Source organism: Lycium barbarum, chromosome 12 (genome assembly GCF_019175385.1).
Source record: "Lycium barbarum isolate Lr01 chromosome 12, ASM1917538v2, whole genome shotgun sequence".
Classification (NCBI taxonomy): Eukaryota; Viridiplantae; Streptophyta; class Magnoliopsida; order Solanales; family Solanaceae; genus Lycium; species Lycium barbarum.
In genome coordinates, this window is record NC_083348.1 from 57,838,310 (window position 1) to 57,851,113 (window position 12,804).

The 12,804-nt window shown below is 41.1% G+C and overlaps 1 protein-coding gene across 1 annotated transcript in view; it reads right to left on the reverse strand.

The window, feature by feature from the left end:
- LOC132624279 (homeobox-leucine zipper protein ATHB-40-like) overlaps window positions 1–12,804 on the reverse strand; it is a 42,022-nt gene that overhangs the window by 17,876 nt on the left and 11,342 nt on the right. The window lies entirely within an intron of this gene.

Sequence of the window (12,804 nt, forward strand, 5' to 3'; positions counted from 1 at the left end):
CCACTAGTGGTGATCATGCCCGGCCCTCTAGGCTCGGTGTATAGCAGCCCGCCTTAGCGGTGACATGCCCGGCCATTGAGGCACGGTGGAATCATATGCAGCCCGCCTTAGCGGTGACATGCTCGGCCATCTAGGAACGGTGGAATCATATCGTCATATAGTCAATCATAACCCATCATTATTACACATTTCATGAACGTATCATATTCTTATCATAGTTCGGCATTTTCATACGTAACATAGACATATTATAAGCTAGCATTATTGATCATCTTATCGACATATCATGACTTAGCATTATTTCACATTCATCATTAGGAGCATACATTAGGCTTTGAAGACAACCATAACTACGTCGGGGTGACGTAAGGTCGTGAACCCCCGGTTATATTATGAACGTTTACGAGTATTCTGCCTCACCTTGAAAGAAATAGTGTATAAGGTGAGTGTTAACAATAATAACATCATTAACGTTATAGGGTCATCATATCATGAACTATCATATCTCTATACTTTAACTCATCATCATCATTATCATGCTCATATCGTATCTCTTTTCTTCATTATATGCGTATGTAGCTCTTTTATAGTCATGGATTCATAATTTTCGTTATTTAGGAAGATCATGGAAAAATAGGAAGATTCATGCCATAGGAGTCATGCCTTAGAAGGAAAGGATTAGCCTTGTATACCTTTGTCGTTTAACTAATCTACCGCTTGCTTGTTCTCCTTTAATGCACACGTTCTACCTTCAAGAGAATTCGTATTGACATTAGCTAACAATTATAAGAACGGACTTACTAACGGTAGAGAAAATTGGGCAGCATTTCCTTTGTTTATACTACTTTTCCCATGTTCTATATCAACTCCCAAACGTTCACAACAACAGTCACAATATTGCAAACAACAATCACCTTTTGTATACATTTACCACAATTCGCCATTTCTCTTCAATTTCTCCATATTTATGGTTGTAGTTCATTATCGCGTTTTCTCACATACAATACTCATTCCATGGTCTAAATGTCATTCCTAACATTTTTATAATCACAAGTTATCAATGATCATGGCTCAATTCAAACCTTTACTCAACAATGCTACTATTCACACTTTCATGACCCATTTCTTATACCTTTCTATAATCCAAGTGTTCCAAATCTTCCATACCCAAAGTAACTGTCACGACCCGACTCGGGGCCGCGACAAGCACCCGGTGCTAGCCCACCCGGGCACCCTCTTAGCTTACTCTTATGCTTACATCTAGGTGAGCCACATAATTATACATGTATTTCCATTCATTCGTCAAACTAGCCCCTTTGGGCGACATTACCATTATATCGTAATTGACATCTAGGCCGCATCAAATGTACATGGCCAACATGGCCGACAAAATGATATACAAAACATAGGCCGACAAGGCCAAACACATCTACCCACACACACACATGTCTACGAGCCTCTAAGAGTATAACATATCACATTAGCGGGACAGGACCTCACTATGCCCATAATTATATACACAAAAGAATGAGTACCCAAAAGATATGGCTCCGAAGGAAATGGAGCTCTCTATGTAATCTCCGAATAGGCAGCTATGGATCAAGTCTGTCTCCCTGTGCACCTGCGGGCATGACGCAGCGTCCACAAACAAAAGGACGTCAGTACGAAGAATGTACTGAGTATGTAAAGCATGAGCAACATCAATAAATAAACATCATGAACAACATATGAAATATCATAGGAGGGGGATATCATCGTCATAGCACTTACCTGCCTTTCGTAGGACTTTCCATTTTTCATACGTATTTGTACACCTACGTCATCATCCGTATTCTATAATAGCACTCGTACCATACTTGTGCTCATATTCGTATACATGTCCTTATTCGTATTCTTATACATAGTCTTACCACATTCATATTCATATTATATACGTAGTCATTTCATATACATAGTATTTACATAGCATACCCGACCTCAGAGGATCAGTGTTTCATACATACTTGGCCAACCAAGGCTCAAGGTTGCTCATACCTGGCCCTACCAAGGCTTCAGGGTTATCCGTACCATCTGCAGAGGTGTGCGCGCGTTTCTTAATCATATACATACTTCATACATATTCATATACATATATTCTACCCGGCGTTATAAGCTCGGGGTTCATTATAGCCCTTCATAGACACATATAAGTATATTAGCCCGTAGGCACCTTTAGCATCATTATTGATATCATTATCATTATCGTTACTTCTATATCATAGGCTTACTCGTCGTACTAGGTGCGTAGTACAATCGTAGTACACATCAAGGATCGTGAGCTTATGAGCTCGGAGTGTCAATCATTTGAATACAACATACTTCATATAGAGGATTTAAGAGTTTGGCCAAGGAACCATGCCTTATGAAAGAAGGGTTATTCTTACATACCTTTTCGTCGAACTATTCTACACTTGTATGTTCCCTTCCAATGCTAGCGTTTATACCTTCATTAATATCATAATAATGGCCATTAGTCATTCACATTATCCACGTTATCTAGATTCCTCAATTTGCCTCTAATTCACCCATATTCATGGTCATAACACCCAACTTCGTCCATTCGTCTAAGGTGTCTAGTTCATGATCTTAATACCATTTATAACACATTCATATCACAACACAACAACATTCATAACTCAATTCAAACTATTTCTCAAAATGTCACTATTCATCATTCATGACCTAGTTGACCATATTTTATACAATCCATGTATTTTAACTCTCCAATACCTTAAACATTATGTAAATATCATGAATCGTACCTTAGAAGTTGTAGGAACAAGCTTTAATTGATAATACTCCACTTTGAGCAAAACCCTAGTTTTTCTCCATTTGGATTTCTTGACTTGGATGACCTTTGATGATGTTCTTACTCTTGATTCACTTTGTTTTTTGTTGTTGATGACTTGTGATCCTTGAAAACTTGGATAATAAATGTAGAGAGAGGTTTTAGAGAGAAGGTGTGTAATGTGGAAATGAAATAAAACAAGTCTTGGTTCCCTTATTTAATGAATTGCAAAATCTGTGTTGAAGTGAACAGTGGTCGTAAACTGAGTTTACGACCCGTCCTCCAGTTTACGGACCGTCCATCATGGGCGTATTTAACCATATCAGAACCAGAAGCTTTAGGCTGCAACCATGGTGATTTACGACCATGGTTTACGGGTCGTAAATCACTTTACGGTCCGTCCTCCAGGTCGTATTTTACCATTTCTCGGCTGATAGAAAGTTGAAGCCTTGCATGGCAGTTTACGACCTGCTAATTTACGGACCGTATACCAGTTTACGGTCCGTCCTAGCACTTTACGACCACTGGGCAGTTGCAATTCTGCAACTTCCCATATTTCTTAGACTTCTCATTTTAATCACCCACGTCCATGCACATGCATTGCTCACCTTATATCTCATCTTAATTTAGCCAACTTTCTCATCTCACATCAGGTACCTTCGAAATCTTGCCTAAGGCCATCAAACGTCGTTTCTTGCTCATGAACATCATGCACTCATACTTATCACTAGTTCGTTCACTTACGTACCAACGGAAAAAAATTACCGAGGTGTAACATTCTTACCCCCTTAAGAACATTCGTCCTCGAATGTTAAAGTCTTCGGGGATCCTATAAAAATTTCGCCATAGTTCCCTTATAATATGGCACTACCATCCTGCCACAACAACCCATAATATCGATGCCACACAGGGCCACAACATAACAACATAATATTTTGGCCACACATGACCCAAAAGCATAAAAGGAAAATATACACACCTTATGATCTTGACGTCTCCTCTTGGGCTTCTTCCAAGGGCTTAAATAAATGTGGGTATTTGGATCGCATACTTTCTTCTGCTTCCCATGTCATCTCCTCTCGTTTACTGCTTCTCCATCGAACCTTAACTGGGGCCACTTCTTTGTTTCTAAGCCTCTGTACTTGCCTGTCTAATATGGAAATGGGTACCTCTTCATAGGTCAATTTCTCTGTCACTTGCACATCATTTACTGGGACGATCCTAGTGGGATCTCCAATACATTTCCGGAGCATCGAGACATGGAATACTGGATGGACTGACTCCAATTCCGGAGGTAGTTCTAACTCATAGGCCACTTTACCTAACTTTCGCACAATTTCGTATGACCCAATATACCGGGGACTAAGCTTCTCCTTTTTTCCAAATCTCATAACTCCCTTCATTGGCGACACTTTCAAGAATACCCAATCTTTTTCTTCAAACTCTAAGTCCCTTCAACGATTATCCGCATAGGATTTTTGACGACTTTGAGCCGCTAACAACCGATCTTGTATGAGCTTAACTTTCTCTATGGCCTGCTGAACCAAATCTGGCCCTATCAACTGAGCCTCTCCTGTTTCGAACCACCCAATCGGGGATCTACACTTCCGCCCATATAAAGCTTCATACGGTGCCATTTGAATACAAGAATGATAACTGTTATTGTAAGAAAACTCAATGAGTGGAAAATGATCGTCCCAATTCCCTCCAAAGTCTATCATACATGCTTGTAACATATCTTCTAGAGTCTGGATGGTACGTTCAGCTTGTCCATCGGTATGGGGATGAAATGCCGTGCTAAGGCTAACTCGGGTGCCTAAACCCTCTTGGAAAGACCTCCAAAACTTAGCTGTAAACTAAGTCCCTCTGTCGAAGATAATAGATACCGGGACGCCATGGAGTTTTACTATCTCTTTAAGATAAAGCTTCGCATAATCTTCTGCCTCATAGGTCGTCCTGACCGGTAAGAAATGAGCTGACTTGGTGAGTCTATCCACAATCACCCATATGGAATCATACTTACGTCGAGAACGGGGTAGGCCTGTAATGAAATCCATGTTAATCACTTCCCACTTTCAAGTTGGGATTTCTATAGCTTGCAATAATCCACCCGACTTTTGGTGCTCGATTTTCACCTATTGACAATTAGGACATTGAGCTACAAATTCCGCTATATCTTTCTTCATCCCATTCCACTAATATATAGTCTTAAGGTCATGATACATATTCGTCGCTCCGGGGTGAACAGAATAACGGGAACTATGAGCTTCTCTCAAAATCTGGTGGCGTAAACTTGCCACATCGGGAACACATAATCTTCTTCTACAGGAGAACTCCGTCTCCTGAAATGTCAAATGATGACTCCTTTTTCTGAGGGAGTGTATTTTTGTACTGCATTAGCATGGGATCCTCATATTGTCGCTCTTTCACTTCTGCTACTAGCGACGAGACTGTTGTATTCTGGATAGTAGCTCCGCTGCTACCTGAGTCCACTACTCGGACTCCTAGGCTAGCTAACTGTTGAAGCTCACGGGCCATCTCTTTCTTTTCTGGTCGTACATCACTTAGACTTCCCATCGACCTACGGCTAAGAGCATCAGCCACCACATTTGCCTTTCCGGGGTGGTACAGGATCTCAACATCATAGTCTTTTAGCAACTTTAGCCATCGTCGTTGCCGCAAATTCAACTCTTTCTGTTTGAAGATGTATTGAAGACTCTTATGATCTGTGTAAATATCCACGTGGACACCATATAAATAATGTCTCCATATCTTGTTCTAAAAGCTGTCTTAGGGATATCTTTTTCCCTAACTCTTACTTGATGATACCCGGACCTCAAATCGATTTTCGAAAACCATTTGGCACCTTGCAATTGATCAAATAAATCATCAATCCTCGGGAGAGGATATCTATTCTTAATCATCACTTTATTCAATTGCCTATAATCAATGCACATTCTCAGGGAGCCATCTTTCTTTCGGACGAACAATACGGGCGCTCCCCACGGGGATGAACTAGGCCTAATAAAGCCTTTATCAAGAAAGTCCTTCAATTGCTCCTTCAACTCTTTCAATTCTGCAGGTGCCATTCTATATGGAGGAATAGATATAGGTGTGGTTCCTGGCAACACATCAATGGTAAAATCAATCTCCCGTTCGGGAGGAAGGCCTGGAAGCTCTTCCGGGAACACATCCGGAAATTCGTTCACTACGGGAACTGACTGAAGAGTCGGCGATTCAGCTTCTACATCTTGACCTCACACTAGATGAGAAATACATCCTTTCGTGATCATCTTCCTTGCCTTTAGATAGGAAATAAATCTACCTTTTGGTGATGCCACATTCCCTTTCCATTCTAAGACTGGTTCTCCCGGAAACTTGAAACGAACCATCTTCATTCGGCAATCAACATTGGCATAACAAGAAGCCAACCAATCCATGCCCATAATAACATCAAAATCTACCATCTCTAGCTCATGCAAATCAATCATGGTACGGCAGTCACAAATCATAACTACACAATCTCTATATACTCGGCTAGCTATTACCGATTCACCCACGGATGTAGACACCTCAAAAGGTTTGATCGACTCCGGCTCAACTATAAATTGACCCGCAATATATGGAGTAACATATGACAATGTGGAGCCCGGATCAATCAAAGAATATACATCATGAGAGAATACCGATAATATACCTGTGACCACGTCAGGAGAAGACTCAAGATCTTGGCGTCCAGCCAAAACATAAATACGGTGCTGAGGACCGCTAGTACCGGGAGCTCTCCCCCTGCCTCTTCCATGGCCGACTGGCGCATGTGAACCTGGCCCCGTAGGGCGTATAGATGCCGAAGATCCGGCTACCGACCCTGATGACTGGGTCCTACCTCTACCATGTACTGAGGGGCAATCGCGCATGATATGGCCTGGTTGACCACATGAATAGCAAACATCCGAACCCGATCGGTGTCGACCCCAATGCTGCTTCCCACACTGGGAACATCGTGGTACAGGTGGCCTTGACTGGCCTGAATCATCTCTAAACTGAGGCCCTGAATAACTCGGGCTCGACTCCGATCGAGCAGATCCATCAAATCTCTGGCCTGAAAACCGTGGAGGTGCACTGGTCATAGAGTAGCCTGAATGTCTAGGGAACTGCTGCCTGTGTCTGCCTCTGGAATCACTCGTCGGGCCTGAAGATCTGGCCCTCTTGCTATGGCCCCTATCCTGCTCACGTTCGCCTCTCCGCTGCTGTAGGTTTTCTTCTAAGTTCTGAGCATGTGCCTGAATGCGTGCAATATCCATACCGTCCTGAAGGGACGCAGTCAAGAACTTATCCATCAAGTGTGGCCCTATGCCCTTTACAAATCCGTGTACCCGATCGCCCATATCCGCTACCATGGCCGAAGCATACCTAGCCAGGGAGTTAAAGAGGAGGCTATACTCTAGGGCACTCATACTACCTTGTCTCAAGTTCAGGAATTTATCGGCCCTAGCTCGTCGAACTTCTGGGGGCATATAATGACGGAGAAAAGCATCAACAAACTCTTGCCATACCGGGGGAGGTGCATTTGCTCCCCGTGAAGCCATCCATACCGTATACCATTGAATCGAGACATCTCTCAATCTATATGACGCTAACTCCAATGACTCGGTGTCCGAAGCATGTATCAACCGGAGCGTCCTTAGCATACCATCAATAAAGTCCTGGGGATCCTCCTCCGATTTTGACCCAAAGAATTCCGGAGGGTTCAAAGTAATGAAATCACGGGCTCTTGCACTAACAGCCCTATCACCATACCCTGAACTGTGCCTCTGAGCCTGGGCCGCAACCAATTGAGTCAATAAAGTAATGACCTCTTTTACATCTTGGCCTGAAGCATTTGATGGAGGAGCTGGAGGTGCTAGAGCTGGGGCTGAGGCTTTCTCACGCTCCTCAGAGACGGGCACTGTCTGGGAGGACTGAGATTGAGCCGCACCCTGGGACTCACTTTCCTCTACTACCGGTGGCGGTGCTTCCTTAGCCCGCTTCTCTGCCACCGTCTTGCCCTTTTGGGCTGCCGTAGTCTTTCCCTTTTTAGGCATCTCTGAAATACACAACACACGATTTAGGAGCAAGAATTTCCTACATCATAGCTCTATCGCACGATTCTTATGAAGGAAGAAGGTTATTTATTCCTAAAATGTCCGCAGCTTCTTGTTTATAAGTGTGGCGCGCAACACACCCATAACCAAGACTCTACTAGACACGGCTTGTAGACACACCCGAGGACTGAACTGCTGTGATACCACTTTTGTCACGACTCGACTCGGGGCCGCGACGAGCACCCGGTGTTAGCGCACCCGAGCACCCTCTTAGCTTACTCTTATGCTTACATCTAGGTGAGCCACATAATTATACATGCATTTCCATTCATTCGTCAAACTAGCCCCTTTGGGCGACATTACCATTATATCGTAATTGACATCTAGGCCGCATCAAATGTACATGGCCAACGTGGCCGACAAAATGATATACAAAACATAGGCCGACAAGGCCAAACACATCTACCCACACACACACATGTCTACAAGCCTCTAAGAGTATAACATATCACATTAGCGGGACAGGACCTCACTATGCCCATAATTATATACACAAAAGAATGAGTACCCAAAAGATATGGCTCCGAAGGAAATGGAGCTCTCTATGTAATCTCTGAATAGGCAGCTATGGATCAAGTCTGTCTCCCTGTGCACCTGCGGGCATGACGCAGCGTTCACAAACAAAAGGACGTCAGTACGAAGAATGTACTAAGTATGTGAAGCATGCGCAACATCAATAAATAAGCATCATGAACAACATATGAAATAGCATAGGAGGGGGAGACAATAATATCATCGTCATAGCACTTACCTGCCTTTCGTAGGACTTTCCATTTTTCATACGTATTTGTACACCTACGTCATCATCCGTATTCCATAATAGCACTCGTACCATACTTGTGCTCATATTCGTATACATGTCCTTATTCGTATTCTTATACATAGTCTTATCACATTCATATTCATATTATATACATAGTCATTTCATATACAGAGTATTTACATAGCATACCCGACCTCATAGGATCAATGTTTCATACATACTTGGCCAACCAAGGCCCAAGGTTGCTCATACCTGGCCCTACCAAGGTTTCAGGGTTATCCGTACCATCTGCAGAGGTGTACGCGCGTTTCTTAATCGTATACATACTTCATACATATTCATATACATATATTCTACCCGACGTTATAAGCTCGGGGTTCATTATAGCCCTTCATAGGCACATATAAGTATAATAGCCCGTGGGCACCTTTAGCATCATTATTGATATCATTATCATTATCGTTACTTCTATATCATAGGCTTACTCGTCGTACTAGGTGCGTAGTACAATCGTAGTACACATCAAGGATCGTGAGCTTATGAGCTCGGTGTGTCAATCATTTGAATACAATATACTTCATATAGAGGATTTAAGAGTTTGGCCAATGAACCATGCCTTATGAAAGAAGGGCTAGCCTTACATACCTTTTCGTCGAACTATTCTACACTTGTACGTTCCCTTCCAATGCTAGCGTTTATACCTTCATTAATATCATAATAATGGCCATTAGTCATTCACATTATTCACGTTATCTAGATTCCTCAATTTGCCTCTAATTCACCCACATTCATTGTCATAACACCCAACTTCGTCTATTCGTCTAAAGTGTCTAGGTCATGATCTTAATACCATTTATAACACATTCATATCACAACACAACAACATTCATAACTCAATTAAAACTATTTCTCAAAATGTCACTATTCATCATTCATGACCTAGTTGACCATATTTTCTACAATCCATGTATTTTAACTCTCCAATACCTTAAACATCATGTAAATATCATGAATCTTACCTTAGAAGTTGTAGGAACAAACTTTGGTTGATAATACTCCACTTTGAGCAAAACCCTAGTTTTTCTCCATTTGGATTTCTTGACTTGGATTACCTTTGATGATGTTCTTACTCTTGATTCACTTTGTTTTATGTTTTTGATGACTTATGATCCTTGAAAACTTGGATAATAAATGTAGAGAGAGGTTTTAGAGAGAAGGTGTGTAATGTGGAAATGAAATAAAACAAGTCTTGGTTCCCTTATTTAATGAATTGCAAAATCTGTGTTGAAGTGAACAGTGGTCGTAAACTGAGTTTACGACCCGTCCTCCAGTTTACGGACCGTCCATCATGGGCGTATTTAACCATATCAGAACCAGAAGCTTTAGGCTGCAACCATGGTGATTTACGACCATGGTTTACTGGTCGTAAATCACTTTACGGTCCGTCCTCCAGGTCGTATTTTTACCATTTCTCGGCTGGCAGAAAGTTGAAGCCTTGCATGGCAGTTTACGACCTGCTAGTTTACGGACCGTATATCAGTTTACGGTCCGTCCTAGCACTTTACGACCACTGGACAGTTGCAATTCTGCAACTTCCCATATTTCTTAGACTTCTCATTTTAATCACCCACGTCCATGCACATGCATTGCTCACCTTATATCTCATCTTAATTTAGCCAACTTTCTCATCTCACATCGGGTACCTTCGAAATCTCGCCTAAGGCCATCAAACGTCGTTTCTTGCTCATTGACATCATGCACTCATACTTATCACTAGTTCGTTCACTTACGTACCAATGGAAAAAAATTTCCAAGGTGTAACAGTAACATGTAATTACCATAAAACTTACCATAGATGTTGTAGGAACAAGCCTTGAGTGGTATTACTCTTCTTGCACCAAAACCCTAGTTCACTTCTCTTGAAATTTCTTAGCTTGGATGAACCTTGATGAGTTTCATGCACTTGATTCACTTGAATTCTTGATATTGATCTTTGATTTCCTTTGTTTTCTTGTAGATGAAGAGTGGAGATTATTCTAGAGGTTTCTAGAGAGAAGTGGTATGGAAATGAAATGAATTTAATGAGCTTGGGTCTCCTTTTAATGACTTAAAATCTGATTGAATGAACAGTAGTCGAAAGTGCAACAGTGGTCGTAAACCCAGTTTACGGTCCGTATACCAGTTTACGGCCCGTATTCTGTGGGCGTATTAAAACATAACAGAACCAGAAAGTCAGGTTGAGGACATGGTGATTTACGAACTCAGTTTACGGTCCGTATTCCAGTTTACCGCCCGTATTCCCAGTCGTATTTAACCATTTAAGCATTTGACAGAAATTTGAAGTTTTGGAAGTTGAAATACGACATGGCAGTTTACGGCCTGTAAACCACTTTACGGTCCGTATTTCATTTTACGATCGACTGGGCCGAAGTGCAAATCTACAAGTTTCACGTTTTAAGAACCTCTAATTAGTCATTATGGAGCATAACCTATCTCTTATTACAATTGCCTTTGAAACCTTACTTAGGGTCGTCAAACGTCATTCCCTTCTTATTAAAACATCGTATATTCGTATTCTTCGTTAATCTATTCACTGTACGTTCACGGGGAAATTTTGGGTTTACTAGATGGTTCTTGTAAGAAAGAAAATTTTAGAGAAGAACTTTGGGACAAATGGGATAAAGTAAATGCAATTGTGCTATCTTGGATAATGAATTCTGTTGCTAGCAATCTATTATGTGGGGTGATGTATGCAGTAAATGCTTGGGCTGTTTGGGAAGAATTAAAAGAAAGATTTGATGGAATTAATGGTTCAAGAACCTTTAGTATTCATAAAGATATAGCAACTTTAACTCAAAGAACCATGTATGTTTCTGTGTATTTTACCAAACTCAAAGGTTTGTGGAATGAGTTTGAGGCTCTAGTTCCATCCCCTGGGTCTGGGTGTAACTGTGAGAAATCAAGATACTTTATGACATACTTACAAAGGTTGAAGTTGTATCAATTCTTGATGGGATTGAATGAGTCTTACACACAACCTAGGAGTTAAATTTTGTTGATGAATCCACTGCCTTTAGTAAATCAGGAATATGCAATGATAATAAATGATGAAAATTAAAGGACAAGTAGTTTTGTGTCTATATGTTTTCTTGGTGCAGGTCCCTCTAATGCTATGAATACAATAGGTCATTTTGATCAGGCTAGGGTGTATTCCAGGGCTAGTAGTAGTCAAACTATGAATCAGTATGAACCAACTGCTATGTACTCTAGAAATGGAAATCATGGTAATCAAGCTGGTAACCCAAAGTACAAAAGAGACTACAATCTCTAGAGTGAAGTGTGTAAGATGAAAGGGCATACTAGAGAAAATTGCTATAAGATAGTTGGATACCCCCTAGTTTTAAGAAAAGGAAATATGGTACTGGAAATAACCAAGGGAATTCAGCTGCATACAATGCTTCATTTGCTGAACCATCTGCACAGAATCAAAACAAATCAAATGAATGAAGGTCATGTCACTGGTCTGTATTAAGGTTTGCTGAATCAAAATCAGACATCACAAATGACAAACATGAATCAGCCTGGAGCCTGTGTGTTTACCAAAGAACAGTTTGATCAGATTCTGCAGATGCTAAACAAGAGCAGCTGTTTCTCAGCAAATGCTAATGTTGCAGGTAACACAACTGGTAAGATTACTGGTATTGATAATGAATGCTTAGCTAAGATAGTACAGTGGATAATAGACACTGGGGATACTAACTACATGGTGTTTGATATAAACACGTTGAATAAGTCATCTATAACCAAAGCTAAGAATCCAAAACCAATTTATTTACTTACCAAATGGAGACATATCCATGGTTACCTACTGTCATGCCCTATTTTTAACGGTTAAAACTAGTACACAACTTATGACTATGTTTCCTCTGGTTTTGTAAATTTTCAGAGTCGCCACCTAATTTTAGGAAATATTAGGAAACCATTTATAAAAAGTAAACTCCATTTTTTAGTCTTTGAAACCTGTGAGATTCTAGGTAAGGGTTTTATTTACCCCGAGGGGAAGGTGTTAA